At 36.9% G+C, this 22442-nt stretch overlaps 1 protein-coding gene across 4 annotated transcripts in view; it reads right to left on the minus strand.

Annotated features, from left to right (window-relative positions):
- The window catches only part of LOC141399276 (uncharacterized), a 157389-nt gene that overhangs the window by 132561 nt on the left and 2386 nt on the right, over nucleotides 1-22442 (minus strand). The gene's annotated exons all lie outside the window — the stretch shown is intronic.

Genomic DNA, 22442 nt, shown 5'->3' on the forward strand with positions numbered 1-22442 from the left:
TCAAGCCAAACAAGTTCTTTATAGACCGTTTCGCAAGAATTTTTAATTCTAACTACATGTTGAGTTTTGTTACAAAACTTGCGAACTTGTTAATTGTATCTACATAACCACATACATATGTACTTGCTGCACTTGTTATCCATGAAAAAAATTAACGTAGGTTAATTTGTAAAGCGCCATAGACATGTTATTGTGCGAACATATTCGATTCAATTGGTGTTCTTATTTGAATTCTTGAAGTAGATGTTTAGATTATGATTGGATATCGAATTTTAAATCCACGTATTTTTCAAAAATATTTAAAAAAAAATCCACGTTTAAAAAAAAAAAATGAAAGTCCCCGCCTTTTTCAAAAATATTCATGTATGTTCAAAAGTATTTTTTTAAAGAAAATCCAAGTTTTTCATAAATATTTAAAAAAGCCACGTATTTTTATGTATATTTTTTTTAAAAAAATCAACATATTTTTTAATTTTCTTTTAAAACGCCTATTTTCAAAAACTCTTTAAAAATTCCAGATATATTTCAAAAATATTTTTTAGAAAAATTTACTTATTTAACAAAAATGTAAAATCAACGTATTTTCAAAAATATTTAAAAAAAAATCCAGGTCATTGAAAAAATATTTTTAAAAAATCCACGTCATTGAAAAAAATAGAACTAGTTGAGAAGCCAAGTCGTGGATACCTACCAAAGTAAAAGTTAAATAATATATCATCGACACGTCAATAATCTTCGTTTTAACGAACATTGGGCACAACCTTAAACGAAGAACTGCTTCAATTTTCAAAAAATCCATGTCATTAAAAAATATTTAAAAAAATACAACTTTACAATTTACAATTTAAATCCACGGCATTTTCAAAAAAAAATAATCCACGAAAAAAAAAATAGTTTCAAAATCCACGACTTTTTCAAAAATAATTTCTGACAATTTAAAGCATTTAACGTTTAAAAAATACTTGAAATACAATACCTAAAGTGTTATTATATAAAAAGTCCAGTTTTTGTATAATTTTTTTAAAAAAAACTCCACTTCTTTGAAAAAGCATTTAAAAAATTGAAAAAAGAAAATATTTAAAAAATTCTCGTGTTGAAAAAAATATTTAAAAAATTCTCGTCTACGAAAAACAAAAAAACATAACATTTGAAAATATGTATACGTTTTGCACGGTCAAAGAGGACGGATTTACCAGAATTAGAGGAAAGTGTCACAGCTCGCCAGACATAACCATCGTGTCACCTGGTCTGACAAATAACGTTACCTGGCAACGCGTCATTTCCTATGGATCAGACCATCTCCCTATAATTGTCTCCATTAGCAGACCACCCGATTTCATTATCTCTAAACGCCGCTCATTCGTCAATCATAAGAAAGCTGATTGGCCCGGTTTCAGAGAGTTCACCAATCACCGCTTCAGAGAACTGCCCAATCCTTCTGATGTTCGGGTAGCGGAAAGGACGTTCCGAGACATCATCACTGCTGCAGCCGCTCGTCATATCCCTGCTGGTCGAATACCCGAAGTAAGACCAAACTTCCCAGCAGAGGCGACGGGATTAGCAAATGAGCGTGATGAGCTTCGTTGTGCCAACCCCAATGACCCCAGAGTCAGGGAGCTGACGCTGGAACTTAACAGGCTGGTCGGCGAGCATAAGCGGAACAAATGGTTAAATCATCTGAAGAGCTGCGACATTGGAGCCGGTATAGGTGAATTGTGGGCAACGGTTAAGTCACTCTCAAACCCTGGAAGAAAGGAAGATAGGACCTCAGTCACGTTTGGCGACGTTACGTTGACTGACCCGAAGAGGTGCGCAAGTAATTTCAGTCGACAGTTTGTCGAGCACCCCGAGAGTGACAAGGCGAAGAGAAGAGTATTACGTCGCATCAGATCTCTTCCTGCCGAAGATGAACGACCACAATTTACAATGGATGATGTTGCCAATGCCATCAGAAACGCTAAGTCATCCAAAAGGGTTGGGCCCTGAGGGAATCTCCATGGTAATGCTGAAGCAGTTGGATTAGCCGGGATTGGAGTATCTCACTAAAGTTCTGAACTTGTCGCTAGCCACCCTCGTTGTTCCCGAAGTCTGGAAAATGGGCAGGGTGGTCCCACTACGGAAGCCCGGCAAGGATGCCAGCAAAAGTGAATCGTACAGTCCGATTTCGCTTTTGTCGCCCGTAGCAAAGACACTTGAGGCCTTACTCCTCCCTTGTATCAGAAAAAGCTATAAGGTTGCCGATCATCAGGAACGCTAAATCATCCAAAGCGTTGGGCTGGATGAGCCGGGAGTGGAGTATCTCACTAAAGTTCTCAACCTGTCGCTAGCCACTCTTATTGTTCCCGAAGTCTGGAAAATGCCGCTACTGAAGCCAGGCAAGGATGCCAGCAAAGGTGAATCGTACAGGCCGATTTCGCTTTTGTCACCTGTAGCGAAGACCCTTGAGGCCTTAGTCCTCCCCAGCATTAGAAATAGCAGCACAGCACGACAACTGCGCTGCACGCCATTACCACACATATTTGTCAAGGACTTAACCAGAGACGGCCGCGCGATAGAACAGTGATGGTGGCGCTTGTCTTATCAAAAGCCTTTGATACAGTCAGGCACTCCGCGCTGTTTGATGACATTGAGCAGACAACCCTCCGGCCAAGCTTGAAACGATGGATAGTCAATTATACATATGTGAGGACGCCAGTCGTACGTGAAATTCAGGAACAAGAAGTCCAAGCCCCGTAGAGTGAAACAGGGAGTTCCCCAAGGTGGGGTGATAACTCCGGAACTGTTTAACCTCTACCTCTCCTGTATTCCGCCGCCCGCAGACGGCATAGAGATCGTAACGTATGCGGATGATTGCACGATCCTGGCGTCGGGTACGTATCCTGACGACATCTGTGAGAGACTGAACAACTATTTATCCGATCTTACCACGTTTTTCCATTTGAGGAATATGCAGATTTCCGCCACAAAATCAACAGCCACTCTGTTCACCACATGGACAGCGCAGTTTGGAAGAGAATTGAATGTCGTGGTCGACGGTAGCACAAACTGAAAAGTAGGAACAAGGTCCTCAAGTCCATAGCCGGCAGCACTTGGGGTGCAGATAAAGAAACCTTGTTGACCACATATAACGCGATAGGTCGGTCTGTGGTAAGCTATGCGGCGCCAGTCTGGCCCACGAGATTATGTGATACGAATTGGAAAAAGATTTAAACTTACCAGAATGCCGCACTGAGAACAGCAACAGGGTGCCTCCTCAAATCTTCAGTGGACCATCTACATGAGGAGGCAACGATTCTTCCAGTAAAGCAACACAATGAGATGCTTTCGTTGCAGTACATGCATGGATGTTACCGTGTGAGCCATCCCAATCACCATCTTGTGGGTAGGCCCGACACATTCAGGCAGATCAGGAAGGATATCCATGCTCTAGAGGGAGAAGTCCAACGATACAGGAGAGAACCCCTAGATCAACAAGTATATCAAGCAGGTTTGAATAGCATGCACAGGGACGCAGTTGCCAAGGCCTTAAGCAATTATAGTATGAATAAAGTCCTCAAAATACATCCCCCATCTATCGTAGCTGAGGAGCGTCAGCTGCCACGACAAACCAGAGTAGTTTTGGCTCAACTACGCTCGGGATATTGCAGTCGCCTAAATTCTTATTGGGCGGAAATAGATCGCGCCGTGCAAGACATCTGCCCAGTATGCGGCATGGGCCCGCACGACACAAAACACCTTTTCAACTGCCCAGCCAAACCTACTCATCTAACTCCAGTGGATCTGTGGTTACATCAAATCGAAGCAGTCACTTTTCTGGAACTGGAGATAGTTCAATCTATAGAAGAACGAACATACAAACATAATAACAAACACTGTTACAACAACAACAACTTTTACAATTCAATTATTTATCTATTACGTTCGTTTAGGTCTTACTTGATTTTCAGCTCACTCACGTTTTACACAAATTACAGACCTTACATTAATTATAACCTAATTTTATAATTAATCCACAAACAGACAAAACAAAAACAAAATTTATCATTTCTCTTACACAACAAATCGCACCATCCCGCACCCCAGGTGGTGCTAATGCGTTAATCACAGCTCAGCTGCTGTTGCTGCAATTGAAAGCAAATGCATGCTAAACATTTTCACTGCTGCATTCAACGACAATATCTGACTGACAGACTGGCAGGCAGATATTTATTGGAATTGAAACTTGTTTTTGTGTGGCATTTCAAAGCTGTGCAGCTTCTTAAACAAAATATTGGAAAAGCGTGTAAGATGAAGAGAGAGTTCAATAATCACTTGTTTGCAATGAAATAAAAATTTCGAACAATTTGATTTTTTTTTTTGGTGTATGGAAAATGTCTAAGCGATTGACATTTTATTTAATGACGAGACATTGCATTGAAATGGATGAAGAAGCAATAAATTCTCTTGCTTTTCAATCAAAAAATCAAAATTTCACCCAAAAAATTTATAGGTTTATTGCTTGTATAGTTCCATCAACATCATCATTATCAACAACATTAAGCATCGCAAAGACGTTAAACGTTGCCGCTTAAGCAATACAAATAAAACGCCTCTAGCTGGCCCACTGCAGCGTCAGCAGCAGCCGAGCCGAGCTCGTAGCAATGGACAAAACAAACAACAAAAACGTGAACGCACGCTTCATAATCTCCTCTGCCTAGAGTGAAAGTGAAATTTGGACGGTTTTTTCAGGCACCAACACCACAACATCACCAAGCACCAACCCGCTGCTTTGTTTGGGACAATACAAAAACGCTTGCTTGCTTGCTGTTGTGTGTCTGGCTGCTGGAGCTTCACCTAAGCGTTTATATTAGAAAGCAATCAACTCCGGCTCAAATGATAGAAAAAGAAAAATACGCTTATTTTCATGCAAATGTCTTTTAACCGGGAGGGAGATTGTGTTGTGGTCTGGTGACAGAAGTACGAAAGAAAAACCCCTTCAAAGGTATTATTTATTGTCAACAAAACATCAGTCAGTCAGCCAGGCAAGATGACAACGTTTTTTTTTTTTTGTTAGCGGTGTAGGCTATTATTATTTTTGTTATTGGTATTTGAGAGCTCCAACAAATACTTTGAGGAGACATTCTCTGTAACAACTTAACAAAAACTCCAAAAGACATGGCATGAAATCACACTTCAGTTGTGGTTTGTATTTCTTTCTTCTGTAAGCTTGGAGTTGGTTTCATTCAGCACGTCTTCTTCGATTTGAAATCTGTTTTTTTGCAAGATTGATTTCTTTTCCTTTTTTGTTGTTGAGTTTGTTATCCGCTTATTGAGGAGGTTCTGTTAGGTACATTAACCCTTTTATAAAATAACTAATATTAACAAATATTTAGTTGATGGTTTAAGAGAAAAGACAACAAAGAAGAGGAAAAATAGTAAAAAAATAAAATAGTATAGAAAGTCTACACCTGTTTTGGAATGAAACAAGAAGAGACCTCCTTGTTATACACTGCGCTCCTATTGGTGCAATTTACATTATGATCTTCCGAATTACAATTTTTACACAGGTGGACAACACGTTTTTTCCTACGGTTTTCACCCTCTTTTTGAAGTGCCTCGTTCGGCCTTTTTCATTAAACGCTGCTGCTGCTTCAACCATATCAATGCCATGCAGCCAACCACCAACAAGGGTCAAACGCAGTCAATTTGTCATTTACTTTGGTAGGTTGTTAGGGTTTTTCTGCTTCTTCTCCGTTTTTGTTCGGCTTTATAAGACAACATTGTTCATTAACCATGGTTTCGCGTCGCAAATTGACCTGTTCGAGGTCTTTAACTTTAAATATGAGAAAATAAAAAAAACAACTAAAACTCGCATCGTGCTTCGTTATCTGCAACTCGTAGTTATATGAAAACAAGTAAAAAAGCATTAAGTTCGGCCGGGCCGAACTTTTCATACCCTCCACCATAAAATATTCTGAACTAAAATGGAATAATTACTTTTCATTCCTGTCCCCAACTTTAAGTGGGTACGTTAAAATGTCAGATAATGTTTATGTACATTTATGCTTCATTCGGGAGGCCCTTTTTTATGGTGCCTATATCTAACTATGTATGTTGACAATTGTTGGTGGGCTAGAAATTGGGAGGTACTGTTATATAGGGGTTATAATAAAACATGGGCCTATGTTGACAGTTTTTGATGGGAGCCTTTAATGTCAAATAACTCCTAATTCGGTTAAAAAATTTAGCTAGAATCTTCAAAATATCGAAAATCGGTACATAACGTGGGAACTTCAAATGTCATTAACAGCTAGTTCGGAGGTATCTGGGCTATACGAAAATATGAACTTAAATGAACCGTTATATGGGGGCTATACCAAAACTTGGACCTATGTCCACAAGTTTTGTCATATAAGTTTATTGACATTTAAGAACTTTAAATGTCAAATTATAGCTAAATCGCTCTGAAAATGTAGCTAAAACTGTCAAAATACCGTAAATCGGGGGGTACCGTTATATGGGGGCTATACCAAAACGTGGACCTATGTCCACAACTTTTGTTATATAAGTTTATTGACACTTAAGAATCCTAAATGTCAAATTATAGCTATATCGGTCTTAAAATGTAGCTAAAAACATCAAAACACCGTAAATCGGGGGGCACCGTTATATGGGGGCTATACCAAAACGGGGACCTATGTCCACAACTTTTGTTATATAAGTTTATTGACATTTAAGAACTTTAAATGTCAAATTATAGCTAAATCGCTCTGAAAATGTAGCTAAAACTGTCAAAATACCGTAAATCGGGGGGTACCGTTATATGGGGGCTATACCAAAACGTGGACCTATGTCCACAACTTTTGTTATATAAGTTTATTGACACTTAAGAATCCTAAATGTCAAATTATAGCTATATCGGTCTTAAAATGTAGCTAAAAACATCAAAACACCGTAAATCGGGGGGCACCGTTATATGGGGGCTATACCAAAACGGGGACCTATGTCCACAACTTTTGTTATATAAGTTTATTGACACTTAAGAACCCTAAATGTTAAATTATAGCTACATCGGTCTAAAAATGTAGCTAAAAACGTCAAAATACCGCAAATCGGAGGGTACCGTTATATGGGGGCTATACCAAAACGTGGACCTATGTCCACAACTTTTGTTATATAAGTTTATTGACACCTAGGAACCCTAAATGTCAAATTATAGCTATATCGGTCTGAAAATGTAGCTAAAAACATCAAAACACCGTAAATCGGGGGGCACCGTTATATGGGGGCTATACCAAAACGGGGACCTATGTCCACAACTTTTGTTATATAAGTTTATTGATACATAAGAACCCTAAATGTCAAGTTATAGCTAAATCGGTCTGAAAATGTAGCTAAAAACGTCAAAATACCGCAAATCGGGGGGTACCGTTATATGGGGGCTATACCAAAACGTGGACCTATGTCCACAAGTTTTGTTATATATGTTTACTGATACATAAGAACCCTAAATGTCAAGTTATAGCTAAATCGGTCTGAAAATGTAGCTAAAAACGTAAAAATACCGCAAATCGGGGGTACCGTTATATGGGGGCTATACCAAAACGTGGACCTATGTCCACAAGTTTTGTTATGTATGTTTATTGACACTTAAGAACCCTAAATGTTAAATTATAGCTACATCGGTCTGAAAATATAGCTAAAAACGTCAAAATACCGTAAATTGGGGGGTACCGTTATATGGGGGCTATACCAAAACGTGGACCTATGTCCACAACTTTTGCTATATAAGTTTACTGATACATAAGAACCCTAAATGTCAAATTATAGCTAAATCGGTCTGAAAATGTAGCTAAAAACGTCAAAATACCGCAAATCGGGGGTACCGTTATATGGGGGCTATACCAAAACGTGGACCTATGTCCACAAGTTTTATTATATATGTTTATTGACACTTAAGAACCCTAAATGTCAAATTATAGCCAAATCGGTCTGAAAATGTAGCTGAAAACGTCAAAATACCGTAAATCGGGGGGTACCGTTATATGGGGGCTATACCAAAACGTGGACCGATATATCCCATCTTCGAACTTGATCTTCCGACGGCTAAAAAAATGGTATTCCCCAATTTTCAGCGAAATCGGTCAACAAATGCGACCTGTATGTTGCGAACGGACGGACGGACGGACGGACATGCATAAATCGACTCAGAAAGTGATTCTATGTATATCCCTAGAAGGAACTATGGGTCTATCTCGCTTCCTTTTGTATGTTACATACAAATGCACTAACACATAATACCCCTTACCACATAGTGGTGTAGGGTATAAATATGGATGGGTTTTATTAATATTGAGCTCCGATTTCCTTAATTTCCTACGTGATCATAGCAGAAACTTAATTACGCTGCAGACAATTTGAGTAAAATGCAAATTTTGCAATTAAATTCAAGTGTGGTAAAGAAAAAAACTTCGAACGCCTTGAATGGGACTTCTATTTTATGACCCCCATTTTATTATACCCTAAGACTCGGCTCAAAGGGGAAAATGCAAAAAATTCCCACAAAGCTGAATTTTGGTAGAGAGCTAGGATTCGCCATTAAACGTAATAACCAAATGGTCCACATGGATCCCATGTGTGTAAAAGAACTTATTTGGGATTACAGGTCATTTTTTGGAGGGCTTATTAGGTTTTTTATTTTTCTCAAAAATTGTAAGACTTTACTTTGTTGTTTAGGTTTTCACGATTTTGCTTAGAAACGGCAAGTCCTATCAAAATGGAACTAAAGAAAATGTTGTAGCTATGAAAATACTCTACAAGATCGACATTTATGGTATTATCGTAGTTTTTACCATTTTTGAGATATAGAAGTTCAAATTGGGACAATTCAAATTCAATTCAATTCTGTATCGCCCCCTTATAAAACAATGTAATGAAGGGTGAGCCTTAACTGACTTTTGATGAAAACCGCTTACACAGGGAAAGTTTTTGTGCATCCTGAAACAGCAGTGTTCATAGATAAGAAAAATCCAAAACCAAGAAGAAATCGCCGTAGGGATTTTTAAATAAATCGAGGTCAAAATTCAAATCTTTAGGTGTTTTTTAGGTTTTCACGATTTGGCTTGGAAACTGCAAGTCCAATCGAAATGGAGCTAAAGAAAATGTTGTAGCTGTGAAAATTCTCTAGAGGGTTGGCGTTCATCACTTGTTCCCAGCCTGTACCATTTTTGAGATAAAGAAGCTCAGTTTACATTTTTAGTTTTTTTTTTTTGTTCGGGTTTCGCGATTTTGCTTGAATACGGTAAGTCTTATCGGCATGGGACCTGAGAAAATCTTATAGCTGTGAAAATTCTCTACAAGACTGACTTAAGTAACCTATCCTAAGTTGTAACATTTTTTTAGATATATGAGTTTAAGTTGGGAATTTACAGTCATGACATTGTTTTATAAGGGGGCGATACAGAATTGAATTGAATTTGAATTGTCCCAATTTGAACTTCTATATCTCAAAAACGGTAAAACCAACGAGAATACCATAAAGGCCAATCTTGTAGAGAATTTTCATAGCTACAACATTGTCTTTAGTCCCATTTTGATAGGACTTGCGGTTTCTAAGCAAACTCGTGAAAACCTAAACAATCCCCAAAAATGTCAACTTAAATCGCGATTTATTTAAAAAGCGCTCCGCCTATTTTTTTGTTTTTTTTTTTTTTGATTTTTCTCATCTATTAACATTGTAGTTTCAGAATCCGCAAAAACTTCCGAGGTGTAAGCACTTTCAATTTAAAATTGTTTCAAGAGCACCGTGAAATGTCTCAAAGAAACTAAATACCAAATTTCCGATATTTCAGTAAAATATTCAAAATACCGAAAATCAAGAGGTACGCTTCTATGGGGGATATAGGAACCCGCGGATCTATATTGATAATTCACTTCTGGAATATTTTATAACCCCATGGAAGACTAAATAACAAATTTCACTCTTTCGGTGGGATATTGACGTCACAACCTTCGATATTCGGAAGGTACCGGTCCATGGGGGCTATATCGAAACAAGGACCTATACCGACGAATTTCAGTCAGAAAGGCTTTTACCTCCAACAAAGACTAAATACCAAGTTTCAGCCATTTCGGTGGGTAGCTGTGACCACAACCTTCAAAATACCGAAAATCGAGAGGTACCGTTCTATGGGGGCTATATGTAGGCGTGGACCTATATCAAAAAATTTCTGGGAGAAAGTTTTATACCCCCAACGATGACTAAGTACCAAATTTCAGCCATTTTGGTGTAATAATGAGGCTAAAATGTTCTAAATACCGAAAATAGCGTCGTACCGTTCTATGGGGGGCTATATGAAGGCGTGGACCTATGCCGATGAATTTCACATGGAACGTTTAATACCCCAAATGAAGACCAAATACCAAATTTCAGCCATTTCGGTGGAATATTAAGGCCACAGCCTTCAATATACCGGAAATAGGGAGATAGCGTTAGCAACCTATACCGATAAATTTCATATGGAGCATTTAGTACTTCAAATGAAGACAAGTAAAGAATCTTTGTAAAGTTCTCAACCTGTCGCTAACCACCCATATCGTTCTCGAAGTTTGGAAAATGGGCAGGATAGTCCCTCTACTGAAGCCAGGCAAGAATACCAGGAAAGGTTAACCGTACAAACGGATTTTGCTTTTGTCGCCCGTAGCAAAAACACTTGAGGTTTCAGTCCTCCCCAGTGTCAGAAACAGCTATTCAGTTGCCGATCATCAGCATGGGTTCAGTAATCAGCACATCACGACAACAGCGCTGTACGCCATCAACACTCATATTACTCGAAGACTCAACCAGAGCAAGCCGTGTGATAGAACAGTAATGGTGGCGCTTGACTTATAAAAAGCCTTTGATACTGTCAGGCACTCCACAATGCTAGAAGACATCGAACAGACAAGCCTACCGCCAAGTTTGAAACGTTGGATAATCAACTATACCTGTGAACGCCAGTCTTACGTGGAATTCAGGAACAAGAACTCCATGCCCCGTAGAGTGAAACAGGAGGTTCCTCAAGATGCAATGATATCTCCGGGACTATTTAACCTTTACCTCTCCTGTATTCCGCACCCTCCATACGGCAATGAGATCGTAACATATGCGGATGATTGTACGATCAGGTACCTTCCCAGATGTCATTTGTGAGAGGCTGAACTCCTATTTGACTTGTCCTACCACCTTTTTTCCCACGCGAGGAATATGCAAATATCCGCCACTAAATTTACGGTCACTGCGTGCACCACCACGGCAGAGGTGAGAACAGAATTCCGACCACATTCCGACCAAAATTCTAGAGGTCACATTCGACAGCGAGTTCATATCGTCCGCGCATGCCACAGCTATCTGCAACAAGCTGAGATGGATGAACAAGGTCCTCAAGTCCCTAGCTAGCATCACTTGGGGTGCAGATAAAAAACCTTGTGGACCAAGTATAACCCGATAGGTCGGTCAGTGGTAAGCTATACGGCACCAGTATGGTCTGCGTGCAACGCGATGGAAAACTTTTCAAACTTGTCAGAACTGCCACAGGGTGCCTCACCATGTCTTTAGTTTGTATGCGGTCTTTGAAGAACATCCCCCATCTGTCGCAGCTGAGGGCCATCAGCTGCTACGACGAACCAGAGTAGTTTTGGCTCAACTACGCTCGGGATGGTGAAGCCGTCTAAATTCCTATAGCGCAAAGGTTGATGACACCGTGCAAAACATCTGCCAAACATTTGGCACATGCCCGCACTATAAGTTTTAGACCCACATTGCGATGGTCATCGATATAAAACTCTATACTCTTGTTTGGAAAGGTATTTTATTTAAATAAATCGATAACCCTGCAGCGTCAGGTCCATACGAGGGCTACTATATATGTTTCTGGCCTAATAATGAAAAGGCGAATATTTATTATCAAACGAATATTGAATATATTGAATATATAACTTTACGACCAGTATGCCAGGAAGCATGGACTTGTCCACGGAAAAAAGAACCACAACGAACAGCATCGGTATACATTTCCCAAGGATCTTCGAACAGACCCTAAACTGCACTTAGACAAAAATGTTAAACTTTTCTGGGGGAGGTACCCTAAGGAGAATACCTATATGCACCATTTTAGAAGTTAAACTAAGTTTGGACAAAATATTAGGAGATCCAAAGTTTGGACCAAATTGGTTGCCCCGTTCAAGAGATATCGTGTATACCATTTTAGTGGCATTTTTTAAACATTTTGGGGAAGTACCCATCTTGCCCATCTTCGAACCGAAACTAAGATTGGACAAAATATCACTAAGGCCAAATTTTGGACCAAATCGGTTGATTACTTCCAGAGTAATCGTGCTGTCCAACCACTACATATGCTGCCATAGGGGGTTTTTACACCTTTTTAAGCTCTTTTCTCAAGAAGTATGGACTTGCCACTGAAAAAAATACCGTCGTAATTGAGGCAGCGAATGCTGGTCACTTCGATAAAAATCAAAGTAATTTGAGAGCAGGTCTAAAAGTGAACTTATACGAAATTTTGTGTGGGAGGTACCCGAAGGAGTGGACAAATATATTCCATATTCGAAACTGATCTATATCTGGTAGATATATTAGGATGTGCAAAGTATGGATCGAATCGGTTACTCCCTTCAAGAGTTATCGTGCGCACAAATTTTCCGAGCATTTTTGAACTTTTGTGGGGGAGGTACCGGAAGGAGTGGACCGATATAACCCATCTTCGACAAAATATTATGATAGCCAAATTTTGAACCGAATCGGTTGATCTGTTCGAGAGTTATTGGGCGCTTCAGCGAGACAGACAGACGGTCGGACATGGCTAAATCAACTCAAAATTGTCTGAACGGGATTTCGTCCAAACCTATTTGGGGTCTGAAACCATAATTTCGATGAGGCACATTTTACCCTTATGAAAGTGTATTTACTCTCGTAAGAATAAATGCTGAGGGTATAAAAAGTTAATCCCCTTATATTTTAACTACTTTTACCGTTATAAAACAATAAAACGAAGTGACCCAAACGAACCAAAGTATTTTCGTTGTCCATGGACCCCCACACGAAAGCATTTTTTTGTATTAGAACGCTTGAATATTTTGCTGTTCAACTTTTATAGCACAGTGTCATTTATCGATATTTTCCGAAAAATGTGCAGGGCCTCTAGGTCAAAACTGTCTGAAGGAGAGTTCCAATGGTTTTGCAATGTAATAGAGAGTTCTTAACTATTGTCTTGGTTACAATTTTCGTCTTACTGCTGGATCAAAAATCTCAATGTTATATGCCAAAATATCCATAAAAAACGATAAAAAAACTTCAAGTCAAACTCGGGAGGCTCAATTTTCACCGTAGACATACGGTCTAGTGGACTTTTTTGCTCAGTACAATCCAAGGAATCAGAATCAGACGCGGCCACTAAGGTTTTTAATTCGCCCCGGTCTAACACGTAAGATAGTGTTGTATGGTTGTTGTATGTAGCTGCATCCTTCACAAAATATAAAAATAGCACATAATTTGTAATCACAAAATCGAAATTAACATAAACTTTGTTTTTGATATTATCCATAAAGTTATAATTAAATATAATAAACATCAAAAAAGTATTAACATGTAAATACACAAAATATTGTATGCGTATGAAAAAGCCAACATGTTTTATGAATTGTTGCTTACTTATATTTTACTTCCATAAGATTAGGTAACTTTCTTCATAGTTATTAAATTATATATAGTTTTTTTTTTTTTGGAAAATTTCACATTATATAATCAAAGAGAGAGAATTTGAACTTAACCGTTACCGCATAAGATAGCCAGCAGCGTGAAGTCTATAATTAAATATGGTTTTGGAATTCATAGTTAGAAATGTAAAAGAAAGAAAACTAAATTATTTGTTTACTCAACTAAAAATAAGTTTGTGATAGATAGAAAACAAGCGTAGTTAATAGTGATTTTGTAAACTGGAAACAAGGCAGTTTAGTTTTTCAATAGATTTTAGGAAAAATACCACCACCATTTTCGGAAACAAGAAAGCATTACATAATTAGGTGTTGCAGGGTATTTGTAAACTTATTTATACCCTACACCACGCTGAATTAATTTATATCATATAGCACATAATGTGTAATGTCAAAAAGAAGAATTAATAATAAACAAGTAAAGGCATGGTCAGGACTGAGCCAACCATGTGATACCCTTCAATACTAATCCCGAGCATCAGATATTTTAGGAAGGCGCAGCTTGCTGGTATTTACCAGTCTCTTGTTCCGAAATTCTCAAAAAAAAAAATCCCCAAAAATCTCAAGAATTTATTACAATTCCCCAAAAGGAGTTGTCCAATCTTCAATATTGATTAATTTATGAAAAAAATCATGATGTCCAAACTCTAATATCAGTCACTCCATTCGGTAGTTATTGTGCCCACAAGCCATTTTTTGATAGTCCCCTTATGATTTTTAGAGTAAAAATGTTTATACAATCCTTAGACAGTCCTTAAAATCCACTTAAGCAAAAATTGTTTACTATTGTGAAGGAGGAAAAGACATTTCTCGAACTTGATGTACGTTTAGCAGACAATTTACTGACTGCTCATCAGTCATTTACGTTGGTGCCGGCAGTGATATTACACAGAACAAAATAGTTCAAGAATTTTTACATATTTTCGTTCGTGATGTAGTTTTTTCATGCTGTACAGCTACCTCACATAACATACATGTGCAGTTTCTTATATCCATCCGCAGTTTTCTTATACCCATCATGAGATGCAAAATAACTTTCCTATTATTCCCTACATTCCCATTATTTATACTCATATTTTCTCTCTTATTTGGTAAATGCTCTCAACTTTGTTCTCATTTTCTTTTGAATGGTCTCATCGTCTCACCATCACATTGACACTGTATCAACAAACCACAACACAACAACCTGACTGAAATACAACTAAACGTTTTAGTTTAAAACCCGCTAACCAGAAGAGACCAGTATTTATTTTTTTTTTTTTTTTGCTTTATAAAAGGCGTTCATGAAATGCAGAAATTTGAACCTTGGCAAGACTTTATGAACACTATTCCTAAAATTCAGTAATTCTTTTTCTGGTTCCCAGGAAGTATCCCAGCAAAAAAAGTCCTCCCAAAATCATGAGTATCGTAAGGGATTTTTGGCCATTATTTTTACAAGGGCATGTCGAACTCATTTTCTAGTTATTTTATGACCACTACACCATTTTCACATGTAATTCGAATAATTTTAGTTGTAATTCGAAACATTTCACTTGTAATTTGAGAATTGCAATTGAATTTCGAATTATTTCATTTGTAATTTGAAATTTTCATTTGGAATTCGAATTATTTCATTTGTAATTTGAGAACTCCATTTGATATTCGAATTATTTCATTTGTAATTTAAATTTTTCATTTGTAATTCGAATTATTTCATTTGTACTTCGAATTATATCATTCGTAATTTGAATTTTCTTCATTTGAAATTCCAAATGATTTACAAATAGAAAAATTCAAATTACAAATGGAAAAATTCGAATTATAAATGACATAATTCGAATAATTGTAGAAAAACTAGTTATTCTGTGGCCAATAGAAGTTGAAAAGTAAGGTGAAAAAAAATTCTATTTTTAGAACAGTTGATGTGGAGAATTTGTTTTTAATTTCAACACACTTCTTACTTTTATTTTACTTTATTTTATTTCGCTCCCTGCCCGAGTTGAACACACGAACCCTCTGATTTCTAGCCAAACACACTACACTGTGCCACGCACACGAACTGTTACTTTTTAATTAAAAAAAGTTTTTGTTTTTGTCAAAAACTCGCGTGCCGACGGTGAGCGTTGAACACACAACTAGGATTTATAGTCGGACACACACACTGTGCCACCGTCCTCATTACTTAGTGAGGAGTAAAGTAAGTAGGTTCACCTTGTAAATTTTTTAAGAAGTAACCCATTACTTTTCAGATTTCTTGTAATGCGAAAAGAAGCTTGTTTACATTACTTTGTAAAGGGTTACGTAATGACTATCGGATCCAAATTTTTGCTGGGATGGATTTACTTTCGAAAAAATTGTCGTAATATGGACGAGGACAACTTAAAAAAGCTATCATTCTAAACATTTTATTTAACTGTCATTATGAGTCTGGCTGTAAACAGGGATAAGAGTAAGTTCATGGTATCAACACGCAAGGCGTCCAACAGACTTACAGGATGTTTTCAAAGGATTTTTTAGTATTTAACTTTTCAAGGACATTTTTGGTGTCCTTGTTATCCTTGAATGCAATAATCTAAAATTATTATATAAAGCCAATACTCTCCCGCGGCGCAAGTATGGGGTCACCTACACTTTGATGAGGTAGATAAGCTACAACGTTTCTTTCTCGAACGGGTTTTTAAATTACCGGATTCGACGCCAAACTATGCCCTTTCGATTGAAACAGGGCTAGAGGCAGGACATATCCACACGCTCAAATTGCATCTAAAATATATATGGAGGACTTTGTTCCGATATAGCCAAGACAGACTACCATGTAAGCTGAGCAAAATACTGTTGCGGAAACAAATCTTCTGGGCCAAATCATTAAACGATCGGCTTAGTACATTACAAATGCAAACAATAGATGAGTGTATTCCTGAGAATGATTGGAATATTATGGAGGCAACTTTAATAGATCGATTGTTATCAAATAATAAAGCAACTAATGTACAGAGGGCTCTTCAAAGTAATTACCGTATCTATAAGGACTTAGACCTAACACGAGGTGTATTATATTTTGATGAGATCTACAGTCGACAAGAGATTTCCTGGATATTTAAGGCTAGGTGTGACCTTATCCGGCTTAATGGAAGCCACAACATACCAGAAGCAGACGGAAATAATTGTACGATTTGCAACCTTCGCGAAAAAGAAACCCTTCAACACTTCATCGGCATTTGTCCAATTTACAGAGAGTATCGATTACAAATTTTTGGCCATCCTTTACTACAGCACCAAGAGGTATTATTTATCTTAAATGGAGAGGAACAGAATGATTGGAAAAAACTAGTTGCTTATCTTAAAGTAGTACTGCAATATCGTAGATTAATTGTTAGTGAATTTCAATAATATTTGTAAACCCTTCTTAACAAATAAGCAAAATTTGTACACAATATGTATTTCATAACCGACTGACGACATGATGTCATAGTCGTAAATCCTTTATTATCAATAATATCTATATATATAAAAGAAATGTAATTATGTAACTAAATGAAGAATAATAAAGTGATACTACTACTACTGCAATACTCTCCTCTTTAATATGACACCGACACCAGCATCGTGCAATGAGTACACGTATTTAACAAAGTAATTCGCATTCTGAATGGAATATGTTTAAAAGAAAGTGATATTCTGGAAATGTATACAACTTTCTAAAACGAAAGAAAACTACATAATTGTTCCTATATACTTCGATACAGTTCGTGGTGGAGAGTATAAAAAATTCGGACCTGCCGAACTTAAAATATGTTCTACTTTACCCCAAACTTGGGTAAATACCAAATACATATCTTTTTTGGGTTTTTATTTGGATAAATAAAATTTTATTTTGAAATCAAAATTTTGTTTTTCTGTCAGACAGAAAATCTAAAAGAATACCAGGTAAAACCACTTGGACTAAACTTCTTATACGTCAAATCGGTCGTTGGAGTTGCTTGTGCGAAACAGTTAGCGAAGAATGCAACAATTATAACTTTTTCGAGGAGGACTTACATCTCAAGATAATCCACTAAAATCGTGGGTTAATCCACCTGATACATCATAAAGTTTGGACTTCGATCCAGCATTTATGATTTTCTGCAAGAAGAACTACAACAAACTGCTCTAAAAGTTGTCAAATACCAAAAATATAATGTCACAATATATGAGAGATTTACCAAAATATGGACCAAAATTTATCATATTTTAACATGCCCCGTATCCGAAAACCGTAATTTTATTCATAGTCAGTTAAAATGTGCTAAAACAATGCGTTTTCGCTTCTAATTTCATAATTTTAGTTTCTGTAGTTTATACCCACAATTTGGGTAAATACCTAGGTATTTACCCATTTGTACCCAATTTACCCATTTTAAGGTATTTACCTATTTCCCATCTCTAGATATAGTAACATTTCGACGAAAACTAACTGCAAAATTTGAATAGCTATGTGTAATCTCCTTGAACTTTCACATGAAAACACCGGACCTAAAACATTAACCTAAAATCCTAGTTAAACGCGAAGAGAATGAAGTTGACGACCCACAATGGTACAAGTATTGATTTTCTTAGGCAAAACCCCAATTTTTCGTGGTCACCGGTTGTTCTATTTCTAAATGGGATTCGATAGTAAACATATTGAAACTCAGGATACCAAAAAATTCGGTCAAAATATTGGAAGGTGTGAGTGTGGCGTGCTCCTAAAGACGACAATTTGTTCCCAATTACGTTATTCTTGCAAATTTCTGGAGAAAGAAATAGCCATTTCTCGGAAACTATAAAAGATATTATGCTCGTTGTGTGTGTGTTTTTTGTGGTTGTTTCAATTCAAATTCCAACTTTAGTGAACTTTAACCTTTAGGGAAAAGCATGGAACAAGGTTTCGTTTTCTCAGAATGATGCGTAATACCCTAGACAGATGGCAGCGTTAATTTGCATTAAAATCTGCATTTAATTTTACCTAGACAGACGACAGTTTCTGCATTTACGAAACAGCTGATTGCTGTTTTGTTATTGTTTGCAGTGTAATTGTTTGTTTTCCATGTGTCTCCGAGCATGAATATGCTCTCTCTCTCTCTCATACAGTGGCGGCCATATAATTAAGAACGACATCGTATTAAAAAGTGTTTGACTTGCTACGTTCCAAATATTTGAATATTTATATGGAACAAAATTTGTAAATAAATTACACGGTAAGCACTTTCAAATAAAGCCAAAACATGTTTTAATTCTCCCTCGTTTATACGAAAGAAACCACGATTTATTAAAATAGTCATAAATCGACCTGGCCACATAATTAAGAACGATATAAGTAAAGGTTACTTTAAGGTAATTTTCATACACAATATGTGAATATATCGTTATGTATTTTAGAAATAGGTTACTTTGATTCATTTTTAGTATCAAATGTCCTTCAATGGTACATATTATTGCGTCTAAGTTTGATAATTAGGGCATACCTAACGTTTTCAAAATTTTGCCCATAATTTGACGAATTTATTTTAGTTTTGGGATCTAAAGCCACAGTTTTGGCTTCCTTTCATTCCCTCGATGACGCTATAAACGATACCCTGTGATTGTCGTTCCATTGTCGGCGCTTACTTACCCTTAAATTGGCTTTTATCCCACTTCTTTGAGTCCTTTACGAGGGAATTGTCTGGGAAATAGTTTCGTAAGAGCCATTTCCACCTTATAAAGCGGTAGGATTTTTGTCTGAAGGTAGTAGACAGGAAATGAAACAATAATATAAGGTCTATACAAAAATTGGAAGAATTCCACACCGAATATAACATTAATTAACATAATGTTTTGAATGCTCGAATTCCACAATAATTTTGTGTATGTACATCAGACAGTTTATACAAAAATTGTATTTTCATCTATAAAAATTATTGATTTCACTGGTTTTGATATTAATATGAGCTTCATTGATTAAAAAGTCTTACATAACTATGCCTACCACACCCACAAAGACATTGTGCAATGAAATCTTTCAAAATATTAAACCTTTCATTTGTGTTCGGTGTACCGTTAGGCCAATTTTTTGTACAAAACGAAATTATTTTTTTATTTCCTGTCTACTATCTGCAGACAACAATCCTGCCGATTTATAAGGTGGAAATGGCTCATACGAAACTATTTCCCAGACAATTCCCTCGTAAAGGACTCAAAGAAGTGGGATAAAAGCCAATTTAAGGGTAAGTAAGCGCCGACTTTGGAACGACAATCACAGGGTATCGTTTATAGCGTCATCGAGGGAATGAGAGGAAGCCAAAACTGTGGCTTTAGATCCCAAAACTAAAATAAATTCGTCAAATTATGGGCAAAATTTTGAAAACGTTAGGTATGCCCTAATTATCAAACTTAGACGCAATAATATGTACCATTGAAGGACATTTGATACTAAAAATGAATCAAAGTAACCTATTTCTAAAATACATAACGATATATTCACATATTGTGTATGAAAATTACCTTAAAGTAACCTTTACTTATATCGTTCTTAATTATGTGGCCAGGTCGATTTATGACTATTTTAATAAATCGTGGTTTCTTTCGTATAAACGAGGGAGAATTAAAACATGTTTTGGCTTTATTTGAAAGTGCTTACCGTGTAATTTATTTACAAATTTTGTTCCATATAAATATTCAAATATTTGGAACGTAGCAAGTCAAACACTTTTTAATACGATGTCGTTCTTAATTATATGGCCGCCACTGTATGAATATGGGTTCTCTTTTACGGTATTACCATATTAAAATACCTAAATGCGCTTTAAGTTCAGTTTGATTTTGTGCATTAATGCACGAATTAATTTGAATTAAGGCAGCTAATGCAAATTAACGCTGCCGTCTGTCTTGGGTACTAGAGTGTGTTTTCTACAACGTTTATTCAGAACACACTTTTTTTTCTTGGAAAACAAATAAAAAAATATATTTTTTTACTTATCATAATTAGGACCCACTGATGTCAAAAATCTACTCCGAAAAATCCTATTTTTCGTTTTCTTGGAAAAATGTGTTCGATTAGAAGAAAAGAAATTTATTTGCTGTTTTTTGATTTATTTAATCATTTTTTAATGAAAAAATAGTTGAAGATTGGTTTTGAGTTTTCTTTGGGCCTACAAAACTTTTTCTCGAAATATATCAGTACTGGTCAAGAGTTTGGATTACCCCCACATAGAACGGTTTTTTTTCGGTTTTTATACCCTCAGCATTTATTAACGAGGGTATATACACTTTCATACAGGCAAAATGTGCCTCATCGAAATAATGGTATTAGACCCCAAGTATGTTTGGACGAAATGTGTTTCAAAAAATTTGGAGTTGATTCAGCCATGTCCGTCCGTCTGTCGGTCTGTCTGGCTGGCTGGAGCGCACGATAACTGTCCAACGGATCTACCGTTCAAACTTAGTTTAAGTTCGAAGATGGGTTATATCGGCCCACTCCTTCCGGTACCTCCCCCACAAAAGTTCGAAAATGTTCAGAAAATGTGTGCGCACGATAACTCTTGAAGGGAGTAACCGATTTGATCTATACTTTGCACATCGTAAAATTTCTACCAGACTTAGATGAGGTTCCAATATGGACCCAATCGATCCACTTCTTCGGGTACATCCCACACAAAAATTCGGAAAAGTTCTGATTAGGACCTGCTCTCGAAAGGCTTTGATTTTTGTGGTAACAACTTGTATTAACTCCCCCGCATACGACGGTTCAAGTTTCATTGAAAATAGCCTTAAAGTTGCAAAAAACTCCTGTGACACTGAGTGTAGTGGTTGGAGCGCTAGATTATTCTCCAACGGATCTGCCAATTAGGACGAAAACTTGGCTTTCGTAATATTTTGTGCAAATTTAGTTTAAGTTCGAAGATAAGTCATAGCGGTCCACTCCTTCAGGTACCTCCCCCACAAAAGTTCAAAAATGTTCGGAAAAATTGTGCGCACGATAACTCTTGATGGGAGTGACCGATTTGGTCCATACTTTACACATCCTAATATATCAACCAGACATAGATGAGGTTCGAGTATGGACTATATTTGTTCACTCCTTCGGGTACCACCCACACAAAATTGTTGATAAATTCACTTTAAGACCTGCTCTCTAATCACTTTGATTTTTGTTGAAGCAACTTGTATTCGCTGCCTCAATTACGACAGTAAAAGTTTTGTCAGGTGCAAATCCATACTTCTTGAGAAAACAGCCCGAAATTTGTAAAAAACCCCTATGGCACCATATGTAGTGACTGGAGAGCTCGAACCGAATACTGCATTCGTTCACACTTTGGATATTGTAATATTTCTTCGAATATTAGATGAAATTCGAAGGTGGTGCTTATAGGTCAACTCCTTCCGGTAACTCCCCCACAAAAGTTCGAAAATATTCGCTAAAATGGTACGCGCCATTTCTCATAGACGTAACAACCGGTCCAAACTTTGGATCTCTAAATATTGTCGAAACTTAGTTTATGTTCAAATTTGGACCCTATCTGTCCAATCCTTGTGGTACCACCCACACAAATGTTCAACATTTTTTTGTGGTTAAGGTGTGGTTACATAAGTTTTTTTTTTTTGTAAAAAAAAGTACTTCAATCCACAAAGGTTGAGGGTATATGTCTGTCGGCAAAGATGACTGATACATTTTTACTTGTTTAATAGATTTGAACATACGAAAAACTCACAAACACTCATAT

This window comes from Musca autumnalis, unplaced genomic scaffold (genome assembly GCF_047663935.1).
Source record: "Musca autumnalis isolate F117 unplaced genomic scaffold, ASM4766393v1 scaffold_3, whole genome shotgun sequence".
In the NCBI taxonomy this organism is placed as follows: Eukaryota; Metazoa; Arthropoda; class Insecta; order Diptera; family Muscidae; genus Musca; species Musca autumnalis.